Source organism: Pararge aegeria, chromosome 8 (assembly GCF_905163445.1).
Source record: "Pararge aegeria chromosome 8, ilParAegt1.1, whole genome shotgun sequence".
Taxonomy (NCBI): Eukaryota; Metazoa; Arthropoda; class Insecta; order Lepidoptera; family Nymphalidae; genus Pararge; species Pararge aegeria.
Window position 1 is genome coordinate 16,709,849 of NC_053187.1, and position 12,358 is coordinate 16,722,206.

Consider the following 12,358-nt stretch of genomic DNA (forward strand, 5'->3'; position numbering starts at 1 on the left):
AATCTCTATACATATTCAAGAAGCGTTTGGAAAACCTTTTCTTATCCATGTACATAATAGTACGTAGTATACTGCATTAATATGTATATACTTATATATATGTATAATATGTGTATAGTATTAGAACTTTTGAGTAAATAGTTTATTATAATTATTTTTGTTATATTTCCTAAGTTTCTTCTTACATGTGTTTACTTTGTATAAAATATGTCTTTGCAATAAAGCTTTCAAACTAAAAAACAACTAATGTAATTTTGAAATATTTACAAAAATGAAACTTGAAAAATCATGAATTTTAACAAAATGTTTTTTATAAAACATTATAGTAGTATGAGGATTGTTTAAATCCAAAATTAACGTTAACTCGGCCAGATTAAAAGACATCAACAAAGCGTAATAGGTTTAAAATATGGTAAAATATTTTCTACATACGGTTAGAGATAGTAATTTCGCCAATATATTGTTGGCTTTCATCATGAAGGCCACAAATGAGTAGTTGACAATATAACCACAATTTCTGACGTCAAGTGTTGACTTCGCAAATTGAGTTAAAATTTATGTCACAACATTTCGTGCGTACAAACACCGTGCGTGTCAAATCATTTATTTCAAGAGCCTACTTTGCATGTACTTCTTGTGGTGTTTATTAAGTTTGTAATGACTCTACCACCGGATCAGAAAGCAGGTTCAAACGAGAAAAAGCAAGCAAAAAAACAAAGTAGTTGCTCTTTTCCAACATCAACAATTTATAATTTAACAAACGGAGTGGCTCGCGGCGTGCTTTCGAATAGCGACCTTGACATTTAGACGACGTTTAAAGACGCGAATAAATGATAATTATTCTATAACTTAATTACGTATAATGAACCAGACTTTATGAAATAAAATGCTTGAAATTGTAATAATACGATTTAAAGATAAACCAGTTTTGTTCGTACCATCTGCCGTAAAATAGAACAATCGATACGAGATTGGCTTTCTAAAAGGTCGATTCATTGGCCATCATATAGGTCGATGATAATGGTGTCGCCCACTGCAGGTCATGCATTTGCTTTTGTAGAGATATCCAAATAAGACATCGGTGTCGATTCTAATAAAAAAAAAATACGGAAATCTCTGAACTATTTTTTTAGAGTGCTGAGATAGTTTCTTACACTAGCTTTGTTGAACAATTATTATTATAAGGAAAAAGGTGAATAAAGTAATTAAATATAAGTGTCAAAAATTTTGCTTCCGGTTACCTATTACTTGAGATTTATAGCTCGTAATAATAAAACAACAAAACTAAGAATATGTTCTCTAGTTCGGTTTAGAATTGATTGATGATACTTGATAGCCTGTTCGAAATCCGATGTCGGTTTGTTATTACGGGCCTTAATATACTAGGTGGTATAAATTAAGAATTTTTATTGTTCAAACTAGTAGTTTTAAAATTGTACGACGCAGTGTTGAATGTAGGGGTATTTAATTACTAATGCCACTTTTTCGAAGCTATCTGCAACCTTGAAAGGCTATCAAATTTGCGAATATCCTTAAGGTCTCTATTCACAGGCAATCCGTTGCGTCGATTGCATTAAAACTGTTCACACTCGTGCAATCGGTTGCTGCGATCGATCGCTATTACCTACTCGATTGAATTGAAACGTGACATTAGGGAAAGCTCATGCAAGACAGTAACTTGTGTAAATAGACGGTATTTTTTTAAAAGATCAGCTCTTGACGACAATCATGCCCTTTAGAAAGCAATGATGATGTCATGGCGCTTAGACTAGATAATTGTGCGAGTAACTTGCAATAGTAAATAAGCATTATGTTAACGTTACTTTATTTTGCAAGTGTAACATGCTGAAAGGCGATTATATTGTAAAATAAAGTAACGATAAAAGTTATCGGCAACATAGGCATTCTCACTATTTATTTGACATACGTATGAGTATATAGGAAGAAACTCGTGCAAGACTCGCACGAGTGTACTTGAATGATGAAACGCTTCAGATTGCTTGCGATTTCCGAAACGCTTGTGACTTAAGTATGTAATAAGCCTTTACCATCGAATTAACGTAACCGACATATTATCAAAAATTTTACAATATGTTTTTTTTTCTATGGACTGCTTTTTGTAAATTTTTGGTTTGTCGGTTATGCTAATTCGGCGGTAAAGGCTCGATATGGACGATGCGATGGATTTCAGATATTATGTATAGACAACTTTACATATGATCAAACAGACTTAATTCAATATTTACGCCATAGCCTAAAAAAACCAAGTAGGCATTGTATGGTTTGGGTTTTACCATGTGCAAATTTAATTGTAATCTGTGGACAAATACGGAAGTGTTTCTAAGGCCTTAGATAAGATGTTTATTTACGGCACGGCTAAATGGCACCTTAGCGTTTGCCTAATGGAGCCCTTATGGTAATACAGACTCATCAAGCTCTCAAGTATCGGTAAACCTATTTTCATTTTAGGTATAACTGACAGTCCCAGTCTCTGCAGAGCATGGTGACGGAAGTAACCCCGATTCACGTAATGCTCCAATGCAATGGAGTAACAGAAGAACGCGCAGCACACTTTGGCTCCTCAGTAACACTTCATGAAGCACTCGGCGACCTTGGCGGCCTTCTGGATTGAGCTCGGCTGGCTGGAGTGATCCAGCGGGGAGCCACATCAGTGACCATACGTACAACGGATGGTATCAGACCAACCAAGTGCGTAAACGGCCCATGAACAGAAGAAGAAAAATATCGGTTAACCTAGCCTAAGACAAATCATGAGAACTTAAAACTCAATATAGACGACTATTATTATTTATTTATCTACTTAAACTCATATTTAAGTATGTATGGTATGTTAAAATATGTATTTGTATATTTATTTTTTGTATTTATCAATAGTATTGTTGTATTTGTGTAGTCTGGTTTATGTATTAGTATGTAGTTATTCGTATGGATGTACCCCACCTTTTAGTTTTTCTTTTTAGTTTTCCTAATCCTAAGGTTGCCTGGCAGAGATCGCTACATAGCGATAAGGCCGCCTTTTGTATCCTGCTTCATTCTTCATGTGTTTGTTCTTTTTTTTCTCATCTTTCTAAATGGTGTACAAATAAAGAGTATAAAGAAAGAATAAAGAACTTGTTCTCAGCTTATCATAATCATATTAACTCATTACCGGCCCAGTACATGGCACGGGTCCCACAATGAGAAGGGGCTGCGCTGGCCCAGTGCGGATCTATGGACTCAACACGCCGTTGACAACATTATGGAGAACTGTTAAGCATACAAGTTTCCTCACGATGTTTTCCTTAACCGTTGAAGCAAGTGATATTTTAATTACTTAAAACGCACATAACTTAGAAAAGTTAGAGGTGCGTGCTGGGATTCGAACTCGGCACCCCGAAAGTGAAGTTGAGCTCCTACCCACTGGGCCACCATCGCTTTCTGTCCCTCCTAAAACACAATTTTATTACACACGGGAAGAGGCAACTGTATTCTAATAAACATCTACCGTCACCTCACGGCATCTGGCATCTGCTCAGTCTATACAAGTGGGTCATCAGTTTTGTCTGTCAATTACTACTATATAAAGCTTACCACTGCCCAAAGCTACCAAGGAAGTCGAGAGTATATACGAGTGCTTTAGTTGTATAAGTCATCATCATCATCATCACATCAACCGATAGACGTCCACTGCTGGACATAGGTCTTTTGTAGGGAGTTCCAAGTTCCACGATTCTGAGCCGCTTGGATCCAACGGCTACCTGCGACGCGCTTAATGTCGTCTGTCCACCTCGTTGGGGGTCGACCAACGCTGCGCTTACCAGTACGGGGCTGCCATTCCAGCACCTTGGGAGCCCAACGTCCATCCTTTCTCCGAACTATGTGCCCGGCCCATTGCCACTTAAGCTTCGCGACTCGTTGAGCTATGTCGGTAACTTTGGTTCTTCTACGAATCTCCACATTTCTGATTCGATCGCGTAGAGATACTCCGAGCATAGCTCTCTCCATCGCCCGCTGAGTGACTCTAAGCCTTCTTATGAGGCCCATAGTTAACGACCATGTTTCAGAGCCATAGGTCATCACTGGCAACACGCACTGTTCGAAGACTTTCGTCTTCAGGCACTGAGGGATTTCTGACGAAAAGATGGCACGGAGTTTCCCGAACGCTGCCCATCCGAGTTGGATTCGGCGGTTCACCTCCTTCTCGAAATTGGACCTACCTAACTGGATCGTGTGTCCTAGGTATACGTATTCGTCAACAATTTCGAGTGCAGTGTTCTCAACGATTACTGGTTGAAGCGGAACATGAGCATTAGACATAATCTTCGTCTTGCTCATGTTCATTCGTAGGCCAACCTGTTGAGAAGCTCTGCTGAGGCCATCGAGCATCGTATTTAGGTCTCCCAGAGTCTCTGCCATTATGACTACATCGTCGGCAAACCGAAGTTGAGTGATGTACTCGCCGTTAATGTTGATGCCAAGTCCGTTCCATTCCAGAAGCTTAAAGACGTCCTCCAACGCAGCGGTAAATAGTTTCGGGGAGATAACATCTCCCTGTCGCACGCCTCGCTGCAATTGGATTGGTCTCGTAGTCTGATCCTGTATACGAACTGACATAGTGGCGTTTTTGTACAAACACTGCAACACTTGGATATACCGGTAGTCAATTCGGCATCTCTGCAGTGACCTAAACACAGCCCAAGTTTCCACCGAATCAAAGGCTTTTTCATAGTCCACAAACGCTAAGCAAAGTGGCCGGTTATACTCTTCAGTCTTCTGTATAACCTGCCGCAGCGTATGAATGTGGTCTATGGTACTAAAGCCCTTACGGAAACCGGCTTGTTCGGGAGGCTGGAAGTCATCAAACCTACGAGCGAGACGATTCGTAATGACTCTCGAAAACAGCTTGTAGATATGACTCAGCAGCGAGATGGGTCTGTAATTCTTCAACAAGGTATTATCACCTTTTTTGAAGAACAGAACCACCACACTCCTGTGCCATGCCTCTGGCGTTGTGCCTTGGTGAATAACGGAATCAAACAATCGCTGAAGGACTTTCAGTATCGGTTTTCCACCTGCCTTCAGGAGTTCTGCCGTTATTCCGTCATCACCCGGCGCCTTGCCATTTTTAAGCTGCTTGAGAGCCACACTAATCTCGTATAGGCTGACGTCTGGGATATCTTCGGTATAGTGTCGAGTTAATTTGGCTCTAGGATCCTTAGCCAAATCTTCAACAGGCGTCTGTACTGTGGTGTACAACTGTCCATAAAAGTTCTCAACCTCACCCAAGATCTCAGGTTTGGAAGAGACAAGACTACCATTATTGGTCTTCAGTCGCATCAACTGGCTCTGACCGATAGACAGATCTCTAGCGAACACTTTAGAGCCTCTGTTTTGCTCGATGGCATTTTTAATACGCTCTGTATTGAAGTGCCGCATATCACGAGTCTGTGATTTAGAGATCTGCCTATTAATCCGCCGGTAAGCGGACGCGTCTGCTATAGACTGTAGTCTCATCTCTTGCCTCTCCGTCATAAGCTTGAGTGTATTGGTTGAGAACCTATTGGCCTTGTTTCTACGGTGGGCCTTGTAGAATTTGGACCCGACTGTTTGGACAGTTTCCACCAGCCTGTTGTTCAAATCGTCCACAGTGTCGCAATCTGCTAGGCAACCGAACCGGTTCTGTAGTTCTAGTTGAAAGCTCTCGGGGTTTTGAATATGGGCACGAGTAGGCCGGAGTGTAGACTTCACCAGTCTGACTCTTTCAAGTTGAACGTTTATACTCAATGTGCCTCTTACCATACGGTGATCACTTCCGGTTTTAACCCTGTTGATCACAGAGACATCATTGAATACATGCCGTTTGGTCGACATGATGAAGTCGATCTCGTTTCTCGTGGAAGCATCGGGGCTTATCCAGGTCCATTTCCTGTGTGGCCGCTTCTTGAAGAAGGAGTTCATCATATAAAGGCCCTCCTTCTCCATGAAGTCAGCCAACATTTGACCCCTGTGGTTCCGTTGCCCATACCCAAATTGCCCCACCCTCAACTCTGAACCAGTTCGCTCGCCAAGCTTCGCGTTGAAATCCCCCATCACAATATTGTAGTAGGTGTTCGAGGCATGTATGGCTTTTGAAATGTCCTCATACAAAACCTCTACATCCTCGTCTGGGTGTGCCGAAGTCGGCGCGTATACCTGTATGACCTTCAACGAATACCGTTTGGTAATTCTGAGTATAAGGTATGCTACCCTGCTCGACACACTTTCGACTTTTACAACATTGTTGACGAGAGACTTGTGGACGATAAACCCGACACCACCCTGTGACTGTTGGTCACCCTCCCGGTAGTAAAACAAGTTGCCGGATTCCAAGATTATCGAGTCCTCCCCCTCTCGCCGGACTTCAGACAATCCTATAATATCCCAGCGCAACTTGCTCACCACTTCTTCCAGCTCAATCACCTTTCCATCGGTCCTCAACGTGCGTGCGTTGTATGTTGCCAGGTCAAGTCGTCGGGGTTGGCAGCGGAATCTCTGCCGGAGATTCTTAACACCCCTTGCCCCGCCGTTACCATAACCGCTGCCAGAGCCAGGAATAGCGGGGCCGCCGGGAACTAGGGGCTGTGGTTTTTTTCTCCTTCCCATTAAAGATATGCCCGATAATGACCACGCTGGGCAGGCGGGTTGGTCATCGCAGGGCTAGACTGATCGCCCCGGCGTCGCTGCTGCCCGACACCGGTCTGTGCCATTTGTTCAGCCTAGCCAATTCGAAGTGGTTATACCGCCACTTGTCGGTCGCCAGAGCCTCGTCGGTTAAACAGCAGGGTGCACCACGTGCAGGTGAGGTTGGCAATTTGGGAGGCTGACTGGTACTAGCCACACCCACTTACACCCCCCACACCCACTTACACCCCCCACACCCACTTACACCCCGTTGTATAAGTATTGTGGAGAAATTAATCATTCATCGAATCACAGTAACATAATCATATTTTTGAGTATCTAGAAAAGTATGGATAACGCTTATTTATGTACAACTGTATATCTTGTATGTTAACGACGGCCACAAAGGACAAGATGGACGAAGGAAGTTGGTTAAGTAAGTAATTGGACACGTGAATCCAAGCATTTTATGTAGTCGACTAAGAATGATGCTAAAAAATTATAGCTTTTAATACACTATATTTAAAGATGAAATTGGTATGATAATGCAAAATAACATCTCATTGCTCTTACATAGAAATATTGAAGATATATAGCTCTTAATTCTAGAGTGATAAAGACTGTTTTACCTTTTGCAACTTTTGTTATGTATAGTATTCCATATATGAATCTTGAAGACTGAGAGCTGGTGAACCGGTTACCGAAGTCTTAAGGTACATTAGCTGTACATAATTTTCTTCGTCCCAGCATGTTTACAATATGTCTATTTATTACTCAAAACATAAAACTATATTTAACGAGCTAAAAACTATTAAAATATGCTATCTCACCTCCACCATCGGATCTAAATAAACGAATTCCTTTGGATGCTAACAAACAAGCTATGTGTGTTGGAATGTCATGTTTATATTTCAAGCAATTGATTTTATCTTAAAATTTTCAAAAAGCCGTCAGTTCAAGCAAACGATGTTGCAGGCATGACCTAGTGTGTAAGTAACCTTGTTAAAGCATTGTTAAATTCAGAATAAGAAACCTAAACTAAAATATAATAATAAATAGGTACATATTTAAAATCTGTAGCGTATCGAAGGTCGGGTAAGTGAAGGTGAATAAAAAGCAATCAAGCGTCTAATCTGACAAAGAATACGTTAAAAGATTTGCATGTAGAGAAACATATTTTATTAAAACTAAAAAATTATAACTGTTACAAAAAAACACAAGGAAATAAACTTTAGCAGTGGCACATATTAATAATCTGAACAAAACACACGCACTACGGCTATTTTGACTACACTAGTTGTTACCCAAGACTTTGTCTGCGTAAAACATTTTCAATTCTATTCCTATTTGATACCAAATACTTAAAATAAAAGAATAATTTTAGATGCATTTATTCAAAGTATTTAATAACGGTATAAAATACCAGTATAAACACTTTAAGCAAATCGTTTACCAGCTCCCAGACTATATATTGGATGACTGCAGCCAGAATATTTACGTATCTGACCACTCTTGTACTGGCTATTTACACTCCAACGATGGAAGATGAGACTGTATTCTTTAAATTAATAGTTTATAATGTTTTTGTGAACGAGTGATGTGGTAATATAAAGTTTTTAGTGACTGTGTAATGAGGAAAATACGTGTGATATTTTATTAGGCTTTTTTGTGTTTATAGGTACATTTTTAATTGTTTCTGTTTTGGCTGGATCAATGTTATAGCTTGAGACCTCATTTTAACTTCCTAAAATTAAAATGAGGTAAAATTGGTTCGTTTATCTAAGGATAACTATTGTGTTAATAATAAGCTAATTAAAAAATATCTGGTGAAAAGCCACATCTAGGATTTATTTTATTCATAATTATGAAAAAAAATCCGGACCATTTCAAGTGTACGTCGTGTATTGAGGGTTTTATACCTTTGAAGGAAATTACCAATATTTATATTTAATTAAGTTTACTTATTCGACCGCGCTGTTAGCCTAGTGGGTAAGACGTCAGCTGCCCTTTCCGTACCGAGTTCGATCCGCGGCACGCACTTTTTTCGGAGTTATGTGCATTTTAAGCAATTTAATATCATTCGCTTTAAAGGTAAAGGAAAGTGTTGTGAGGAAACCTGCATGCCTGGGAGTTTTCTATAACAGTCTCAAAGTCGTGTGTCGCTGACCAATCCTCAGTTGGCCAGTGTGGCCAATTTGCATCCACTGCTGGATATAGGCATCTTTCAAGCAGCGCTAACTCATATGGACTACGGTTTAAACCATCTCATTCGGTGAAGTGACCTGCGCTTTGTAGTGGGACGGTAATGATAATTTTTCCGCAACTAGATAACTCCTCAGCGCAGGAACTGGTAAGCGCAGCGTTGGCCGACCCCCAACGAGGTGGACAGATGACATTAAGCGCGTCGCAGATAGCAGCCGGATCCAAGCGGCACAGAGCCGTGGAACTTGGAACTCCCTACAAAAGACCTATGTCCAGCAGTGGACGTCTATCGGTTGGTGTGATGATGATGAGATAACTCGAACAACAGTCTTCAAGGATTATTGCTAATTTCTTGAATCGCAGAGGCATCCTTTTTGATCATCCTTATCGACACATAATGTTTCTCGTTTCATAGTTTTGCAATGAATACTTTTACAAATTGACAAATGAAAAACGGTTGCGGCTTACAAGGAAATACCTATTTTACAATTTGCAAATTAACTCTGACGCTCATATGATATACCTACCACTTATTCTGTTAATCTTAATTTAGAAGCGAGTTGAATATTTGAGTTTTGAGCCTAGCTTACCTACTGTCTGATATTTTGTTTTATCCAAATCATATTACTGTCCCACTCCAGGGCACGGGTCTTCTCCCACAATGAGAAAGGTTTAAGGCCGTAGTCCACCACGCTGGCCCGGTGCGGATTGGTGGACCCCACACACCTTTGAGGACATTATGTAGAACTCTCAGGCATGGATTTTTCCTCACAATGTTTTCCTTTACCGTTTAAGTAAGTGATGTTTTAATTGCTTAAAAACATATCTTAGAAAATTTAGAGGTGCGTGCTGGGAACTCGCCCCCGAAAGTGAAGTCGAAGTCCTACCACTGGGCTATCACGGCTTCGAAAATAGCATCACCACGCATAAAACGTATGCTATTAATACATTACTTTTTAAGGAAGGATAGGAAGTAAAAGCTAGGAATACAAGATATCATAGTTTTGGACTATTATTAGTATTCCGCTACCAAGATATCCCCACTGGTATGGAAGGGATGATTTTTTCCCCCTATCCCTACCGAGTGATTTTTATCAATAATTAGTACTGTCAAGAAGAAAAATACTTAATTGTTAGGCAAAATTAAAACTAAATTTAAAGATGATTGGCAATCGAACTATGATTTCTAAAACATTTACTAGCTTTTAGCCGCGGTTTTGTTGGTTATTTAAAAATCTTTCCCAGTAGTACAAAAACACCGTCCATGTACCTTGACCACCGACTACCGAACACTATTCAAGAATGCTTTTGTAAACAATGTCGCTCCAATAACCACAAAGACATGTCAATTTCAAGCAAAGGACACATGCGAATAACGTTTAGCTGCCCATGAGACCTGTAGACCCCTGTGAATTTGATGTTTTCTTAGAACTAAAACTAGCCTTTTATTCTTCGTCATTTCAACCAATTCTGTATCCAAACCAAGACGATTGGTTGCTGAGTTAGGGCGTAGAGACAAGACAAACAGACAAATATACTTTTGCATTTATATTAATAAGGATGATATAATTCCAAGTAAACATTATTAGTATAACAGTCACCATTTATGGTCTTTTCAGGGCAATCTACTATACCCGCATAATGGAGCTCTCATTTTTATTTTCATTATTTACTGATGGTGTTACCAAAACGACTTTGATAGCTTAAATCTTGCTATATAAACCTGTCCATTTGGAGGATTCTATTCCATAAAATAATTATTTGTGTTAATCCGAGATCTTAATTTAAACAGTTTTTATGCATAGCGGCCGTTTTAAAAAGGCAAAACAGTAGGTAAGCCAAAATCCAATAAGTAAATCCTTAAATGATTTTATGGTTTTTTACAAAAACTATCAAATTCTGTTAAAATAAATAAATAAAAATACTACGACAATACACACATCGGCATCTAACCCCAAAGCTGGCGTAGCTAGTGTTATGGGTACTAAGAAGACTGATGAATATTTATATGAATAATATACATAAATACTTATAATATACAGATTAACACCCAGACACTGAAAAACATTCATGTTCATCACACAAACATTTTCCAGTTGTGGGAATCGAACCCACGGCCTCGGCCTCAGAAAGCAGGGTCACTGCAAACTGCGCCAATCGGCCGTCGAAATATTCACGTCAAGGCTTTCCTTTGATACAGGCAGGATGCTTTGCTTTGGGAGGCTTTGGCTATGGCTAGTTACCACTCTACAGAGAAAGACGTGCCGCCTAGTGTTCAGCGTTTCGGTACGATGTCGCGTAGACCTCCGATTAAGGTTGGGGTTCAATATAACTGCCATGATCCTAACAGGTTAGCCCACTCCTATCTTAGACTGCATCATCGGGTGTAACTTAAAAGTTGTACCTACTTCTTACCTCTTATGATATCGTGGCCCTTTAACGTCCATTTTCTACATTGAATTTATCTGTAATCTGTTGGTAAGTTCCTAAGCAAAGTTGTTATTAGTTAACAATTGGGTGAATATTTTTGACTATAACAAAGTTGCTACGTAAGAATACTGATGGATTGAATATGAATTAATATATGAATATACTTTAATTGTACAGAGATATATAAACAGAGCAAGAGAGTACAATTTGGTGGCCTTATCGCTACATAGCGATTTCCATCAAAAAAATAAGACATTATAAATGCCCAAATGAATATAATGTCTTAATATAAAAAAAATAAGATATTATGAATGCCCAAATTGCCCACACCGGAAATCGATCCAGGGACTCTCGCTTATAAGACCACAGCGCTCAGTACTACGCCATGGAGGTCGAAATATTAACTGTTTAAAAGCAATGATGATTTATTAGTGCTTTTTATATTTACTTTTTTGCAATCGGTCGTTGAACTGTCCCGGTTAATATATCTGCTTAATTATGTAGAACTGGTTTGGGCTTGGATATTGTTTTTTAGGGTTTCCTCGTTTGGATGTGACCATTAATGCAATGTTATTTATTTATTAGTAAGGTGCCTCTACTTTTTCTGAAGTGGTCATAGCCCAGTGGGTAGGACTTCGACTTAACTTTTGGGGAGCCGAAAGTTAAGTCGAAGTATTATTTTTTTTTAAATTATAAATTTAGTTCTAGATTTAAAAAAAATTAAAATATTCAGTATCGCTAAGCCTTGAATGAGGGGTTTGCTGCTGACGGCTGAGAAGTTCTGTCCCCTATCTCCAACGACAGTTTGGGCAAAATTAAACACATATTATTAAACGTATAAAAATAATTATTTAAATCGGTTATAATTTGTCGGGGTTATGGTGTAAAATCGTCAAACACTCACCCCCTCTCCCAAAGAAACCGAGCTTAATGTCGCGATAAAAAGTATCCTATATTACTTCTAACACTTTCAAGAATATGTGTACAGTTTCATGAGAGTCGGTTAAGTAGTTTCTGCATGAAAGTGTAACAAACAAACTTACATGCACATTTATAATATTAGTAG